Raw genomic sequence first — 19,328 nt, forward strand, 5'->3', positions numbered from 1 at the left:
TCGTCCTGACCCAGGAGGCCTTGGAAGTGTCAGATGGTGTTGTGTGGAGTAGCCTGTAGGCTTGCATGGAAAAGGGGCGCCGTGACTTTAGGCGCACACGTCGTGGTGTCTCTGTGGTGGTATTGTGAAGGAGGTGGGATGCACCAGTGTGGCTGCTTCTCGTCTGATGGTAGCCGGGGCAATACCAGCGAGTATGGGCAGTTGGTTTACCCGTGTGGCTTGTGGGCAACCAGAGACTGTTCCTGAGTCTGCTGTGAACGTGGTTCAGAGTTCAGAGAGATGACCGCTGAGGGAAAGAAGCTGTTCCTGAGTCTGCTTGACCTGGAGCGGAGGTTCCTGGAGCGTCTCCCGAAGGGGAGAACGTCAAACAGTCCATGATTGGGGTGAGAGGTGTCCTTGACAATGCTGCGTGCCTTCCTCAGACACCGCTTGTGGTGGATAGACTCAATAGTAGGGAGTGGTGTACCGGTGATGCTTTGTTTTCACCACCCTCTGCAGTGCTTTCCGGTCAGAGGCCGTGCAAAAGACGTACCAGACTGTGATGCAGTTGGTGAGGATGCTTTCAATGGCACACTGGTAAAGGTTCACCAGGATCTGAGGGGACAGGTGGGCTTTCATCAGGCTCCTCAGGAAGAAGAGGCGCTGGTGAGCCTTCTTGACCAGTGCTGAGGTGTTGAGGTTCCAAGACGGGTCCTCTGAGATGTGGACGCTGGGTCTGGTCCTCCTGAAGTCCACCATGAGCTCCTTGGTCTTCTTGGTGTTGAGAGCCAGATTGTTGTCAGCACACCACGCCACCAGGTGCTGGACCTCCTCCCTATAGGCCAACTCATGGTTGTTTTTGATGAGGCCCACCACTGTTGTGTCATCTGCAAACTTAATTATGGGGTTGGTACCATGTATAGGAGTGCAGTCGTGGGTGAAGAGGGATGAATGAATGACTTATTTTATTTTGAATGTTTACAAATACAAATAAATAAACATAAACAAATAATTTTTTGAAAATGTTTACAAATAAACAAACGAAAAGGATAGGTTTGAAGCCGAAGGCTTATAGAGCAACCTACCCCTAATTCAAAAACTAATTCAAAACAGTTAAAGGTTTCAAAATATAACAAACAAACAAACAAAAAAATATCAACATCAAAAATCAACAAAAAACGATCCTGATGAGAACAAAAAAAGTTAAAGTTTGCAAGAAAAAACAAACAAAAAATCAACTATCAACAAAAAACGTTCCCGAAAAGAACATAAGCCAACATAGGAAAATCAAAACTTAATCTGCAATACCCAAGTTTCATGGTAGAGAAAAAACAGAGTAGAGAAAGGGGACTCAGCACACAGCCTTGCGGCACGCCGGTGTTCAGGGTGAGGGTGGAGGAGGTGAGATTAACCTAACTAACTGAGGTCTGTTCGTTAGGAAGTCTAGTATCCAGTTGCAGACCGAGGGGTTGATGTCAAGGTCCTTGGTTTCCAGAAGGTCACCACTGGTTTGGAGATGAGTTTGGAGGCGATGGTGGTGTTGAATGCTGAGGTCTATGAACAACATTCTCACATGGGTATTGCTCTCATCCAGGTGGGAGAGTGTAGCGCTGAGGGGATGGCGTCCTTCGTGCTCCCGTTCTCACGGTAGGCAGATTGGTGACTGTCCAGTGAGGGTGAGAGGCCAGATTTGAGGTGAGCCAGGACCAGCCTCTCAAAGCACTTCTTGATGATGGGGGGTGAGTGCAACGGGGCGGAAGTCATTAAGGCTCGAGGCAGAGATGTGTTTTGGACAACTGCCTGGGATAGTGACGGGTTGAATAGTGTCAGTTAAGACCCTGGACAGTTGCTCAGCGCACTTCCTGAGCACTTTGCCGGGGATGCCATTCAGGGCCAGCTGTGTGGGAGTCCAGGGTGGCCTGAGTGGCAAACATACTCCAGTCCGTGTGGGAGTCCAGGGTGGCCTGAGTGGCAAACATACTCCAGTCCGTGTGGGAGTCCAGGGTGGCCTGAGTGGCAAACATACTCCAGTCCGTGTGGGAGTCCAGGGTGTCCTGAGTGGCAAACATACTCCAGTCCGTGTGGGAGTCCAGGGTGTCCTGAGTGGCAAACATACTCCAGTCCGTGTGGGAGTCCAGGGTGGCCTGAGTGGCAAACATACTCCAGTCCGTGTGGGAGTCCAGGGGGGCCTGAGTGGCAAACATACTCCAGTCCGTGTGTTGGAACAGCTGCTGCAGCTCAGAGTCTGTCCTCTCAGGCCATATTATGACTGTTCTGACTGAGGGCTTCACACGTTTGATGAGTGGGGTGTACTTTGGGAGCATCAACGAAGAGAGGTAGTCAGATGGTCCCAGGTGAAGGAGGGGAATAGATTTGTATGCATCAGCCTATTGGTGTGACATGGTCTACTGTCCTGTCTCCTCAAAGGTTTTATAGTTTTTTCCTCCACAGATATGGTCCTGGCAGTCCAAAATGTGGGACAGCATGGAATTGAAATCCCATTACTCATGTAAACATAATCATGCAGATCTGTGCCACAAGAAGTGAGATGGAAAAACTGGGTTTTATCTTGTCTGAAGGAAAAACTGAAGCACATCCCTCGCTCGTATAGTTAAAGACTAGAATTATTTATTAAGAGTTTCCTGTTAAAGACGGAAATGACTAGTGCTGTTTTTTATTATTATTATTAGTAGTAGTAATATTATATATATATATATATATATATTTTTTTTTTTTTTTTTTTTGGTCTTTTTCCCCCTCCATTTTCCTCCGATTTTCTCCCATCCCAATGTTAGTCGTATGCCAATTCCCAGTCCCTTCCTGGTCGCTGCGCACTTACCCCCCACAGTCAGATCATCTGGGAGAGTGGAGGCTACCACGTGCTTCCTCCGACACACCGCTTCTTTTCACCTGGCAGCGCGGATTCTCATTGAGAGGGCGTAGCGTGTGGGAGGACCACACTATCCCCCTCACGTCCAATCCGCGCTTAGCAGGCGCCCCGACCGAACTGTAGGAATCGCTGTTTACAACGACCCGGACCCACCCCGCCAGCTTCTCCCACCCTCTGATACAGCCAATTGTATCAGTGCAGACGGCCAGCCAAGCTGGTGACAACCCCGGAGCTGTGAGCTGGATTCGAACAGGCAAATCCAGCTCAGCTCCGGGGCTGGTGACGAACGCAATCTCCGCTCGGCCACCTAACCGCCTATATATATATATTTCAATGTTCTTCTTATTATAATTTCTTTGACCTGTAGCCATTTATTTAGTTTTTAACTATAGGAACAAGTGATGGGTGCTGTTAGTGTTAGTGCTGGTTTTTAACTCCCATCCACTTTATCTTCCCAGTCTAGGGACCGGAGGTTGGCTGGAAACCTGGAGGCGGCCAGAAAGCACGGCTCCACCGCCCGCCGCCTCAACACCGCCACCCTGACGGGATCATCATCATCATCATCATCATCATCATCATCGTCATCGTCATCATCATCGTCATCAAAATATCACTGTTGTGGCCGAGTGTGTTGTCTCACCGCAATATATAAAGCAATATATATAGCAACAACAAACCAAAATAGTTAAAACAATAAATATATATGTTAACTTTATGTCTGAAAAGGAGTAGGAAGAAGTATAAACATATTTAATCCTACCCTTTCTCTACTACTAAGTGATTGTAATTATACATCATTCTAAGTCTAAATGCATACATACATACACATATCTACACATAGATGTACTGTTCTTTATACATTTAAATATATGTACCCACAATATTAAACTCAATAAATAAATAATAATCTATGTAAACACCTGGGCCCTCATTCATCAACGTGTTCTACGCACAGATTTGTGCTTACCCTGTGCGTACGATCATTTTTTTTTTTTTTTTTTTTGATATTTTTGCACAAATCTTTACATTATTTACAGAGTACCTTTTCACAGCATAATATGCAACATCCAAGATTCGCCTTTTTCATTTTTTGTGACAACATACAAAACATGCAAGAGACTCATACAAATACACTAATAACTGACATGGAAATTAAAGAAGCACTTACAAAAAAAAACATACTATACATTGTGCATATACATCCCTGATATATATATATATATATATATATACGTCATACGTTACATGTAGACCGATCTACCTGCGAGCAGGTATGTGCTGCATCTTTTCTTTTCTTTTCTCTTTTTTTTTTATTTTTTTACGTTTCAGCTACGCCTGTGTGTCTCCTATATACTTGTGTATCCCCCTATGTGTCAGTGAAAGCCTATATCTCAACTATGTGTATATGTAGGTGTATGTATGTCTATTTCCTATATATGAGTATGTGCATGTATGTGTGCCCCTGACGTGTATACCTTATCCTTGTGTATATGAGTGCGTGTAAACCTATTATGTACACATATGGATATGTGTATCCTAGATACTTGTATGTGGCTATATCTGCGCACATGTGGGTGTGATAGAGACAGTGACCGTTCCATAGACACACCATCCGGACATAAAATATATGTACATATATACATAATATGCGTACGATCATTTCTAAGCAAAGAGTGGGATTCATCAATTTCAACTTGAACTTGACTCCGTGCTTACGTCTACGCACAGGTCAGAGCACACTTAGCTGACGCCCAGTGGTAGAATATCGTTACTACGCATAAGCACTCCTCAGTTCTGCATTAGTTTCAAGGCGGAAATAAGCTTCCGTGCATTAGTGTTCAACTTCTGTATGACCCGTAATTAATTATAGTTCATTGTAAAATAGCGACAGTAGTGTAATTATAACGGGCTCACACGCGAACAAGAGGTTGGCCTGCTTGTTTGGCACGGGGGGGCAGACGCAAAACACCAACCTCCAAACGCGATTAAATATTGTTTCAAATAAAAAGCTAATTATTTTGTGTCATGTTTCCAAATAAGATTGGTCACGAAATGCTTTCTACTTCAATTTGTTGGTTAGAATAGATGACCACCGATGAAACTTCACTGAGACTAACAGTCTATTTGTGAGCTCCCGCACAGATGTGATGATAATAATAATAACAATAATAATAATAGCTTCATTTTATATAGCGCCTTTCAAGAGACCCAAGGTCGCTTTACATAGATAGGGGGGGGGGGGGGGGGGGAATAACAAAGTAACAAACATAGTGGACAGACACACAACATATATATATGATGATGGAATTCATTCAAGATCCTCTCCACCCTCGGGTCTTTGCCACCGGCACGGTCCATCGTGATATTGGAGATGGATCGAGCAATAGACTGTTACTGTAGCTGTCAAAGCTCCATCACAAATGCAGTTATGTGAATAGAAAGGGATTCCACTCAGTCAATGTTGCGATGCGCATTTGCCTGATACATGTTATTGCTGGATGCCGGGAGGAAGGCGATGCTGAATGTTTTCAATTCATTAAATAAAACGGATACTTTTTGCAAGGGTTTACTGACTGTCATACAAATAATCAACCAACTACATACTGTAACTTTTCAGTGCACGTTCTTATTTACATTGTGACAACAGCCTTGTGAGTTCCCGCAGTGACCCGCACACAGACATGATGGAATTCAAGTTCATGTTTGTATTGATCACATATAGGCAGGCTACACATGGCGTATCTGCTACATCATACATGGCAGTAAGATTCATTGTTCTTGTATATGCTCTCTGTTGTGAAGGGCCAGATTAAACCGAATATATATATTTATTTATATATATATATTTAATTGTATTTGTATATTCTCTAATATTCCCTGATATCCCTTGTATATTCCTTGTACAATATGCATTGAATATCCATTCTAGCCTACTGAACATCCCATAATAGTCTCCATTCTACTATTGGTCGAGACCTTGGTGCCAGGCTGCCATACCCCTCAGACCCAGTTCAAACGTACCGCTCGACATGTACGAACAAGTCCTAGTTCCGCGTAGGAATTTGGCTACCGCACCACTAATGGGACTATTTGTTCATAGTGCGTATATATACTGCGCTACTAAAGTAGGACTTTCTTTTCTGTCCAGTTTCTTACCCTCCAATAGAGTCACAGACGTAAAGCCTCCCCGCGATGCCACGTGTGGGAGTAAGGCCAAGTTCGGCCTACCATCGGTATTGAGACATCGTGTATATTAATATTTGAATAGTCATATTTGGCACTATATCGTCGAGTTGGACGTAGTCTATTAAGCTAATAATAGTCTGTTAATATATAGTGCTTCGTGCGGTGAGAATACTACCGTAGTCAGTACCCCATCGTTTCGGGCAGAGAACTGGCTGCTTACCCAGGGTGGTTGACCCTATGTGAAGCTGCACCCGAGGAGCCCCAGAGCCGACGAGCGAGTGGACCTGTATACCGGATTATTCTACCGACGACAGCCCGCCTTCCCAGGCACGGATTATGCTTTGGATACTTTGATTATTCTATGGATAAAGACCCCCGACACTACCGTGTGTTGGAACCCCCCCCCCTTGAGAGGACGCAAGGTGAGGAGACGCTCTGCAAGACGAGGTCTCTCCACATCTCTCCCCCGTGGACCGGAGAGAGCCGGCCCACAAAGAGTCCACCTGCTTTCATCTGTGGTCCAAGGATCGCCGGCGCATTGAACGGCACTACAGTGGGTTCACCTGGGATACCCTTGGCCGGACGAGGCAGCTGGATTCTACCCCCCCCCCCCTCCTACTCCTGTCGGCTTACAAGCGACCGGATTAACCCCCTCTAGTGTATCCAGCCTATAATCATTAAAGTATCATTGCTGTTATTCCTTAACTATTCCAGGTCGTATATTTACCACCTGCGCCTTCAGAGATTGGACATTATCTATTGATATACCGACGAATACTCCTTGCCATAAAAGTGCATACTATTTCAATTCATAAATGTAATTAAGTGATTAAGTACTTATTCTACACACCATCGCTGTGTAGGAAATAAAGACCTGTTTCTAATTCGTACATTTGTGTTGGATCCGTTTCATCTACGTGAGAGTGTTCATGATAATATATTTATGCCGTGTACTGGGTGGCCGAATATTAAGTACAAAGATAGTGGTAGTAAGTATCATATCTAGTAATACAGTCAGGGAATTGTACCCCTCAGTTACAATTGGTCCTTCGAGCCGGATGGTAATTAGTGTAATATTAATATAGTGTTATTAATATTGAAATGGCCTATGATGAACACTCCACGAAACGATCCTCCTAACCAACGCCCGCAGCGCGAACGACGGCTCCCTCAGTACTTAGAGGCTTACGCTGTCAGTCAACAACCTAGTCTTCTACTAACAGTAAACGCGGTAAAACTAGAAAGTAAAAGTATGTCTAACCCCAACGCCCAGACTACCCCGACCATAGAGGCCCCTACGGGCTCTAATGTAACTGACCAAGTTCACGGTGGGGACCAGTGGGAACCAGACATGACTTCACACCCCGCCAGTACTGAAGAAGTAGTCCCCGATGAGTCCCGGGAGGAATACAACGCTACCGAGAGAGAACTCGGCACGGAAGAAGACGGGGAGAGCACCGTGGAGATAGAGCTCCAAGGCTCCGCAAGGAGTACCCCGAGGGAAGGCTCCCCTATACAACCGCCTTCTCCCAGCGAGGCAGAGAGGACCCTACAGCAGGCATTCCTCGTCAGCCTGAAAGCCTCTACTGAACGCGATAGACTCCAGGGTGAACGCGATCGATTGCAGATACAGCAACGGAGCGAAGAAGAGCACATACGCCTGGAAATAAGACGCATTCAGATGGAAGAGAATGTGGCCCGAGACCGAGCAGACAGCCAGCGAGCAGCTGCTGGTGCTCTACGGGACGCAGAGCGCGACAGACAGCAAGCGCAACTAATAGAACAGCTGATCAGACGGACAACACCCTCTCCCTCCGCCAGAGGCTTTAGGAACTCGTCTAGACACACCTCCAGGGCGGCATCCCCTAGCCGAGTAAACAACCCTGAACTTGACCAACAGACGAGGTCTATACCCCCCACAGACCACCTCCCCCCACCGGTCCAAGCGAGACCTAGCAACCGGGAAGGAGCAGCATATCCTGTGGAGAGGCTAAACCAGAGACTACAAGCACTGGATGACCTAACTGAAGACGAAGAGGAAGAGGAGGAGAACCGCGCCCGAAGACAGCACAGTACTCTACCGGACCAGGAGGTCCGGTACAGCCCAGGCTATACTCCCGCGGAGCTGCGCTACAGACCCCCGACTCTATACACGGGTGAGCACGACGCACGACCCGCACCGAGGAACAGCACCTGGACAAGCGGGCCATGGTACACTGCCGGTACCAGCCCATACCAAGGAGCGGGAGGAGACTCGCCTAGGAGGCCTCTCCCCCAACGCTCGCCGATGTATCCACAGTCAGCGTCATACATTGGCACGCCTATGGTACCCGACTTCACCCAAGAGAACCGGGCCCAGTATACAGAACTCCGCATGTGTCTGGAGACCATGTTGGTGGATGTATTGGATGAACGCCACAAATACGCCATCCTACTGCAGCACTTAAAGGTGCCCCGCGCACATAATATAGCGCTCGCCTACGCGACTTCCACCACCCCATACACAGCAGCGCTGGTAGCATTGGACCAGAGGTATGGGCGCATATGGGATTACGTGATCCAGGAGATCCGACACATCGACCGCTTACCCCCAGCAATAGACAATCGAGCACTGGACGACCTGTCCATCAGAGTGCAGTCCCTGGTAGGGATGTTGGGAGCGCAAAGAGAGAAGGGGAAGTATGAACTTTACGCCAACTCAAATGTGGAAAGGATTCTGGAGAAGCTGCCGCCCGCTCGTCAGGAGCGCTTTAGGCGGCAGAGGGACCACAGAGACCCGAATGGCCCCGAACCGAACCTCCTCGATCTAGCAGACTTCCTGGCGAGAGAAGTCAGCAGCCTACGGCTAGATACATTTGGACGGAGCACCCCTGGCTCCAGAGAAGGAACCAGACGACTAAATGATGGAAGAAGATCGGTGACTGTGATGCACCAATCGGAGTCAGTACCGAGCAGCAGGAGCCACAGTACCCCCTCCAGAACGGAGAAGTGGAAGATAGTGTGCCCCTACTGTGAGAAAGAACACTGGCTAGCGCAATGTGACTCCTTCCCCAAGCTGAACGCGGAGGAAGCAGGTCAATGGATAAAGTCCAACAAGCGCTGTTTTCGCTGTGCGCGCTCACACATGGCAGCCGAATGCGCTTAAAGAAAAGGTGCACCAAGTGCGATGGAGCCCATCTGGACATACTTCACGACAGTAACAGACGGCGCCCTTCACCTGCACCATCCAGCCGCAAAGCGAGCGTCATGTACATCGATCCCGCCAGCAGCAGTGGAGCCCGAGTACTCCTAAAAGTAGTGCGTGTGACACTAAGCTACCAGAATAAAGTCCTGGACACTTACGCCGTCCTCGATGACGGGTCAGAGAAGACCCTGCTGCTCGCCTCCGCTGCGGCCCAGCTAGGGCTGCGGGGAAGCGAAACCCAAATGACAATTCGGACAATAAGACGAGATTTGAAGACGATAAAGGGCGAGAATGTCTCATTCTCTATCGCAGCAAGCGGCCAGCCTGAGCGACGGTACCAGATTGCAGACGCTTTCACCAGCCAAGAAATAGGACTGTCGCGGTACACATACCCCGTCGCCAAGCTGATGGAGAAATATGCACATCTGCGCAAGTTACCGATCCCGCTCATAGACAATGCTATGCCGACCCTGTTGATAGGCTCCGACCATGCAGACCTCATTGTCCCGATAGACCGGGTTCATACCGGACCCCGAGGCTGTCCTGCAGCAGTCGAGACCCGTTTGGGATGGACTCTCCAAGGCCCGCTCGCCAAATCTCTCAACCGAAGTACAGCCACTAGATGTCTCCACTCCCGAGTCACAGAGGGAGAAACCGCACTCCTGCAACACGTAGAGCGGCTATGGAGCTTGGAACAAATGCCCTTTAAGAATGGAAAGAAAGACATTCGCTCTAAAGATGACATTTACGCCATTCACCTCCTCGAGACAGGGACCAAGAGAGTCCCGGTCAACGGCGTGTTGAGATACGCCACGCCACTCCTGCGGCGAGAAGGAATGCCTACTTTCCACGCCAAGACAGACGCCATAGAACGGTACCTGCTGAACACGGAGCGGCGCTTAGCCAAGAACCCCGCCCAAGAGAGTGTATACCGCGCTGAGATTGAGAAGCTCATCACAGCGGGACACGTCACAAAGATGGACATTAAAGAGGCTGACCAGACCATTGAATCGTGGTACGTGCCCCACCACAAGGTCCATCACAACGGTAAAGACCGCATAGTATTTAACTGCAGCTACCAGATCGGATCCCAAAATCTGAATAAAGAGTTACTGCCCGGTCCCACACTCGGCCCCTCCCTACTCGGCGTTCTACTCCGCTTCCGCCAGGAAAAGGTGGCCATCAGCGGGGACATTAAAGGAATGTTCCTGCAGGTGAGATTAGTAGAGGCGGACAAGCCCCTGTTACGGTTCCTATGGAGAGAGAAGCCAGGAGATGAGCACCCAGCCATCTACCAATGGGAAGTCCTCCCCTTCGGAACGACGTGCAGCCCCTGCTGTGCGACATTTGCACTACAGAAACATGTAGCAGAGGACCCAGCAGCGGACGAAGAGGTCCGACGCAGCGTAAAGAACAGCTTCTACGTAGACAACTGTCTACAAAGCCTTTCAACCCAGGAAGAAGCCGAGGCTCTCCTGATTAAACTCCGCGTCTCATTGATCAAAGGCGGCTTTGATCTCAGGCAGTGGGCCAGCAGCGATCCGCAAGTACTGCGCAGCCTCTCCTCCGAGGACAAGGCAGCCAGCAGCGAGACCTGGATGGCTACAATCCCGGGAGAAGCCCAGGAGATGACCCTGGGATTGGTGTGGCGATTCAAAACAGATTCGCTTCACTACAGACACAAGCCCCTGACTACGGAGCAGGGAAGGCCGGCGGCGGCGCCGACCACCAGATGGAGTGTGTACACAACACTCGCCCGACAATATGACCCGCTAGGATGTATTCTACCGTACACCACCAGGGCAAAAATGATTGTACGAGCATTGTGGGACAAGGACCAGGGCTGGGACGACCCCATTCCCGCACACCTTGCATCCACCTGGAGAGAGTGGGAGATGGAGCTCCACTCACTCCCAGGCGTTAATATGCGCCGAAGCTACTTCCCACCCACGGTGAGGCCAGAGACATGTAAAATGGACTTACACGTCTTCAGTGACGCCTCAGAGGTCGCATACGGATCAGTAGCCTACTTGCGGGCCTAAGACCAAGGGGGAGAGATCTACACAGCATTTGTCCTCGCCCGCTCGAGAATAGCCCCACGCAAGCAACAATCTATCCCACGTCTAGAGCTCTGCGCAGCCCTAGCCGGAGCGCACCTAGCCACGCTCATCCAACGTGAGCTCACCATACCGGTGTCTAGAACAATCCTGTGGTCAGATTCCACGACGGTACTCGCCTGGATCAAATCGGACTCATGCAAGTACAAAGTCTTCGTGGGAGTCAGAGTCACCGAGATTCAAGACTTAACCGAAGAGTTAACCGGAGAAACAGAGTGGCGCTACGTTGATACAAAACAGAACCCAGCTGACGTCATCACCCGGGGGATGCCCCTGGATGACCTCACCCGTCGCAATGTCTACAGTGACGGCCCCGCATTCCTAAGACTCCCGGAAGGACAGTGGCCCATGCCTATCCCGAGGGAAGCAAGTCCAGAGGAGGTGGAAATTAAGAAGTCTGTGTTCTGTGGATTGAGCACCGTAGCCTCCACCGACCCTAACATAAACGATTGCACGTCCATAGAGAGTGCACAACAAAGAACATTCCTGCGGTACCACCCGGAGTGCAAGTCCCCCGCTGATATGTCAGCGGCTAACTACGAGGAAGCAGAATTGCTTCTACTGCAGCGAGCCCAGATAGACTCGTTCCCCGATGAATTGGCCTGTCTACAGGGAGGAAAGCCCGTCCCATCCGACAGCAGATTAATTCACCTGGCCCCCGAGAGCGACGCTCATACCCTCATCAGAGTGGGTGGTCGCCTACGCAGAGCCCCCAATCTACCGGATGACATTAAATACCCGATCGTATTGAACAGCCGACACAAGGTCACAGAGCTGATTATAAAGAAATACGATGAGGATGTACATCACGCAGGAGCAGAAAGAGTCTTCGCGGAAATCAGACGTCGTTACTGGATCCTACAAGGAAGAGAGGCGGTACGACGCTTCCAACGAACATGTCTAGACTGCCGCAAGTGGCGCGCGCAGCCCAGCATACCAAGGATGGCTGACCTTCCTCCATGTCGCCTCCGAATCGGTGACAAGCCATTCCACTCAACGGGTATGGACTGCTTTGGCCCGCTGCACATAAAGAAAGGAAGAGGAACCGAGAAGCGGTGGGGTATTGTATTCAAATGCATGACCACCAGAGCGATACACATCGAGCTTCTCCCGACCATGAGCACAGACTCATTCCTTATGGCCTTCCGTAGATTCATATCACGGAAAGGAAGACCGTCTACCCTATTGTCCGATCATGGGACAAACTTTAAAGGCGGCGAAAGAGAGCTGAGAGAGAGCTTCCAAGCTATGGGCCCAGAACTTAAGACCCACCTCGCTCCAGCACAGGTTGATTTCCAATTCAACCCCCCAAACGCACCCCACTTCGGTGGCACTTGGGAACGAGAAGTGCGCTCCATAAAGACAGCCCTGTACGCAGTACTTGGGGCCCAGACTGTGGCGGAAGAAGTCCTAATGACAGTCCTCACGGAGATTGAGGGAGTACTTAACTCGAAGCCCCTCGGATATGTCTCCAGTGATGTGGCGGATATCGACCCAGTTACCCCCAACACACTCCTGATGGGGCGGCTAGATCCCACATTACCCCAGACAATGTACCGGCCTGAAGAAGCGAACGGCCGACGAATGTGGAGGTACAGCCAAGTATTAGCCGACAAGTTTTGGAACAGTTTCCTACTGCACTACCTACCGTCTCTACAGACCCGCCAGAAGTGGGTAAAGGAGAGAGACAATTTGACAGAAGGAACAGTCGTCATGATTATTGATCAATCACTGCCCAGAGCTATGTGGCCGGCCGGCCGCGTAAGCAAAGTGATCACCGGTGCCGACGGCAAGGTCCGAGCAGCTGAAGTGCTCGTCCAGGGTCGCACTTACACCCGTCCCGTGGCAAGGCTCATAGAACTGCCTCGACTCCCAGACACAATCGATGATGACCATGACCCTACAACCCTATGACTTTGTGAAGTTGACTGACCCCTACAGCAAACCCTTATGTGTAAATAGACAACGCGATTAATCTGTCTCCGTTTAACTGATTAGGTCTGGGACCTATTCAGGGGGTGGCTGTTGTGAAGGGCCAGATTAAACCGAATATATATATTTATTTATATATATATATTTAATTGTATTTGTATATTCTCTAATATTCCCTGATATCCCTTGTATATTCCTTGTACAATATGCATTGAATATCCATTCTAGCCTACTGAACATCCCATAATAGTCTCCATTCTACTATTGGTCGAGACCTTGGTGCCAGGCTGCCATACCCCTCAGACCCAGTTCAAACGTACCGCTCGACATGTACGAACAAGTCCTAGTTCCGCGTAGGAATTTGGCTACCGCACCACTAATGGGACTATTTGTTCATAGTGCGTATATATACTGCGCTACTAAAGTAGGACTTTCTTTTCAGTCCAGTTTCTTACCCTCCAATAGAGTCACAGACGTAAAGCCTCCCCGCGATGCCACGTGTGGGAGTAAGGCCAAGTTCGGCCTACCATCGGTATTGAGACATCGTGTATATTAATATTTGAATAGTCATATTTGGCACTATATCGTCGAGTTGGACGTAGTCTATTAAGCTAATAATAGTCTGTTGATATATAGTGCTTCGTGCGGTGAGAATACTACCGTAGTCAGTACCCCATCGTTTCGGGCAGAGAACTGGCTGCTTACCCAGGGTGGTTGACCCTATGTGAAGCTGCACCCGAGGAGCCCCAGAGCCGACGAGCGAGTGGACCTGTATACCGGATTATTCTACCGACGACAGCCCGCCTTCCCAGGCACGGATTATGCTTTGGATACTTTGATTATTCTATGGATAAAGACCCCCGACACTACCGTGTGTTGGAACCCCCCCCCCTGGAGAGGACGCAAGGTGAGGAGACGCTCTGCAAGACGAGGTCTCTCCACATCTCTCCCCCGTGGACCGGAGAGAGCCGGCCCACAAAGAGTCCACCTGCTTTCATCTGTGGTCCAAGGATCGCCGGCGCATTGAACGGCACTACAGTGGGTTCACCTGGGATACCCTTGGCCGGACGAGGCAGCTGGATTCTACCCCCCCCCCCCTCCTACTCCTGTCGGCTTACAAGCGACCGGATTAACCCCCTCTAGTGTATCCAGCCTATAATCATTAAAGTATCATTGCTGTTATTCCTTAACTATTCCAGGTCGTATATTTACCACCTGCGCCTTCAGAGATTGGACATTATCTATTGATATACCGACGAATACTCCTTGCCATAAAAGTGCATACTATTTCAATTCATAAATGTAATTAAGTGATTAAGTGCTTATTCTACACACCATCGCTGTGTAGGAAATAAAGACCTGTTTCTAATTCGTACATTTGTGTTGGATCCGTTTCATCTACGTGAGAGTGTTCATGATAATATATTTATGCCGTGTACTGGGTGGCCGAATATTAAGTACAAAGGTAGTGGTAGTAAGTATCATATCTAGTAATACAGTCAGGGAATTGTACCCCTCAGTTACACTCTCGTATTATTGTTTATATAGGCTACCCAATACTGACATCAAAATAGATGCCTCTAAAAATCATATAGCCAATCGAACACAACTAATAAAGGCATTCATATTACAGCACGGTTATAATGACACACAACCAACGCCAAACTGGTCAACGAACGGTCTTTATTAGTATTTTGAGCTGTCCAGGCAGAATTGCAGCAATGGTCTTAGGGAGCCGTTGATATCTGACATCACCGTTTACAAGTCCGCCTTTTATTTATCCCATAATACGCGATAGTGTCTTCTTGGTTCGACAGCAGTGAACATTGAACAATCTCCGTGAAGTTTCTCAGAGTTCCGCTCGGGTCAGTCCATTATTTCACATCCCATGGGGGGTGTTTCCTCACTTTCATGACTGATTGATTGATTGATTGAAAAGTTTATTAACAGATTGCAGAATGGGTACAGTACAGTACAGCTCAATACATACAATTGTTAAGAGGATGCAGACCTGAGAAAGACTTTCGTCTTGTTTCCATCAGGGTCCCCCATTTTCAATTCATCATATGACACACATGACATACAAATAGACAGTACTGCTACATCTATACATTTATGACATACCAGATTTTCAAATACAGTACTGTTTGTGATACTAAAAAAATCCAGAAGAAGAGTATATACATTTGACATAGAAACTGTGCATTGGGGGAGGTTGGGTAGGTGGGGTGGGGCTGTACATTGGAGGTGGGGGGGGGGTTGGGTAGGGGGGGGGGACACTGTACATTGGAATACTGACATACATTTGACATGGAAACTGTACATTGGAGGAGGTTGGGTAGGTGGGGTGGGGCTGTACATTGGAATAGCCATGCTTGGTCTTTATTGTACAACTGGGTTAGGACATTTGTAGGGGCCAGTTTTGAATTGCAGTCTCCCGTAGGTGTTCTTTGAGAGTGTTTTTGAAGGTGGGTAGTGATTTACATTCCTTTACAGCTTTGGGTAGGGCGTTCCACATTGTTGTGGCATAATTGCGAAACGTGTTTAGTCCCTTGTTTGAGCCGAATCTGGGTTTTACATGATTTGTGGAGCTCCCTCTGGTGTTGTGATCGTGGTATTCACTGACCTTTGGGAAGTATTTTGACATGTACATGGGTACCTTGGTCGTGTAGTGTATCTTGTAGACCAGGCCCATTGCAAGTTGCTGTACTCTGTCGTCTACTCTAAGCCATCCTAGGTTGGCAAAGTGTGCAGGGGTGAGGTGGGTTCTAGGAGTCAGGTCAAGCAGTAGTCTGACTAGTTTGTTTTGAGATGTTTGTAATTTGGTTTTTAGTGCCTTTGAGGTGCTTTGGTACCATGAGGTGCAAGCATAGTCGTAGTACCCTTGAATGAGTGCTCCTGCCAGAGTCTTCAGGGTATTCTTGTTTACCAGGGAGGAGATCCGGTACAAGAATCGAGTTCGTTGATTGACTTTTTTTATTACATTGGATGCCATTTTGTCACAGGAAAGATTAGCCTCTAGGATGGAACCCAGGTAGGTAATTTCATCTTTCCTTGTGACAATATTGTCACCCACTGTAACTGAGAAGCCGTCTGTTTTGCTGAGTTTGTTATTTGAACCGAAGAGAATGGATATGTATGGATAATCATGCACGAGCATTGACGGTAGAACAAAGTGGTATTCATCAACACGGAGGAGCATAGGACCTGCGTACGCACGGTTGATGAATCCCGACTTTCCTGTGCGTACACTCATTCTAAATTCTGTGCTTACGTGTGGAAATAGAACATGTTCTACGCACACGATGAATGAGGGCCCTGGTGATTGTCGAAGCCCTTCTTCATCCTGGTACCTGGTGAGAATCCTGTCCTCATAGCTCTTTTTTAAACTGGTTCATGTTTGTACCTACAGGTGAGAATCATGTCCTTATAGCTCTTTTTTAAACTGGTTCATGTTTGTACCTACAGGTGAGAATCATGTCGTCAGCTCTTTTTTTAAACTGGTTCATGTTTGTACCTACTGGTGACAATCATGTCGTCAGCTCTTTTTTAAACTGGTTCATGTTTGTACCTACTGGTGAGAATCATGTCGTCAGCTCTTTTTAAACTGATTCATGTTTGTACCTACTGGTGAGAATCATGTTCTTGTAGCTCTTTTTAAACTGGCTACCATCAGAGTTAATGGGGGGAAGCTCAGAGAGAGGGAGGTGCTGTGCTAGCTTAACGGGAGAAACACTGCATTGGAGTGGATGAAGTGATAACACTTGGTACTTGTGGAGAGAGATACTATGATCTCTAGAGTGAGCAGAGAGAGATACTATGATCTCTAGAGTGAGCAGAGAGAGATACTATGATCTCTAGAGTGAGCAGAGAGAGATACTATGATCTCTAGAGTGAGCAGAGAGAGATACTATGATCTCTAGAGTGAGCAGAGAGAGATACTATGATCTCTAGAGTGAGCAGAGAGATACTATGATCTCTTGAGTGAGCAGAGAGAGATACTATGATCTCTAGAGTGAGCAGAGAGAGATACTATGATCTCTAGAGTGAGCAGAGAGATACTATGATCTCTAGAGTGAGCAGAGAGATACTATGATCTCTAGAGTGAGTAGAGAGATACTATGATCTCTAGAGTGAGCAGAGAGATACTATGATCTCTTGAGTGAGCAGAGAGAGATACTATGATCTCTAGAGTGAGCAGAGAGATACTATGATCTCTAGAGTGAGCAGAGAGATACTATGATATCTATGAGTAGAGAGAAACTGATCTCTAGAATGAGTAGAGAGAGAAACTATTATGTAGTTGGTGAGTAGAGAGAGGGGATTCTGTTTCCACACATGCATGGAAAAAGAGAGAGAGAGACTGGAAAAACAACAGCTATGTGAATAGACCTTTTTCGAGCTGGTCAAACTAGAGGTGGTGGCAGAGAGGAGGATGAGAAGAAGGAAGCTGGCCGCTATCCTGGAGAACCCCTCCCACCCCCTCTATGAGGAGCTAGCCAAGAAGAGCACGTTCAGCCACACTCATACCCCCCCGACACTCCCCTAACCACCTCGGCCAGTCCTTCGTGCCAGCAGCCATCAGACTTCACAACCGTGGGCATAGACCGTGTCTTAACACTTTAAAATGTTTATTCTATATTTATTAACAATCTGTTTGGTTTATTTTTTCACCAAACACGTTTAATAAACTAGTTAAATGTCTCAGCAGCATCGCTGCACCTCTGCTCCCATTGAGAACTCATCATAATAATAATAATAAATTATATTTGTAGTGCACTTTTCGTTCACTAGGATCCCAAAGTGCTAATGGATCTATGGTTAATGTACATGCTATTATACAGTTATATGCAGGTGTTTTAGTAGGTATACAGAAGGATTATATGCAGGTATATACAGACAGATATGGATCTATATTGATTATGTGATAAATATATATATGGTATATACAGCACTATAGTACATGATATCATAGTTATATGCAGGTGTTTAAGTAGGTATACAGAAGGATTATATGCAGGTATATACAAACAGATATGGATATATATATAAATATATATATATGGTATACAGCACTATAGTACATGCTATCATAGTTATATGCAGGTGTTTAGGTATACAGAAGAATTATATGCAGGTATATACAGACATATGGATATATATATAGATATATGTGATAAATATATATAGTATGTACAGCACTATTGTACATGCTATCATACAGAGTATATGGGTAGACTATAGTATGAGGTGGGTAGTTATGATTATGATTACAGTGTAGGGCAGTTATAGACAGTGAGAGCAGTAGGTACATTAGAAATACTGTACATTAGAAGTTCACACAAATTAAAATATCATTAAACCCCATTGTGTGTGTGAGTGATAGGACTCCAGAGGTCAGATAGGTGGATGTGCTGCTGTCTCGTCTCCAGTCTCCAGATCGGTCCTTTCTGTCCCCGTCTTCATGAAATGACACCGAGGGCAGAAGACCGACATCCTGAGGCAGCAGCTGAAGCTTCCACAGCTCCTCCAGGTTGTTACTGCGGTGATGAAGCCGTTTACAACCCGGCTCCAGGGTCATGTGTCTGCAAAGAGGACGGTAGAGACCTGGAGTCAGTGGAGAAAGCTGTGTACTGAAGTTACTATACTCTGTATAGGGGACAGTACAGATCTGGAGTCAGTGGAGAAAGCTGTGTATTGAAGTTACTATACTCTGTATAGGGGACAGTACAGATCTGGAGTCAGTGGAGAAAGCTGTGTATTGAAGTTACTATACTCTGTATAGGGGACAGTACAGATCTGGAGTCAGTGGAGAAAGCTGTGTACTGAAGACACTATACTCTGTATAGAGGACAGTACAGATCTGGAGTCAGTGGAGAAAGCTGTGTACTGAAATTACTGGAACTAGCTTTGTTGTCATCAGCAAGAAAGCTAATATGCTAGCGGGCATTATGGTCGCTAGCGTTGGCATATGTTTTGCACCAGTGGATATGATCTAACAGTATGTTTAACACAAAGCTAGGTAGCTACCCAGCCCTGT

Source organism: Notolepis coatsorum, assembly GCF_963971535.1.
Source record: "Notolepis coatsorum genome assembly, chromosome: 17".
Taxonomy (NCBI): Eukaryota; Metazoa; Chordata; class Actinopteri; order Aulopiformes; family Paralepididae; genus Notolepis; species Notolepis coatsorum.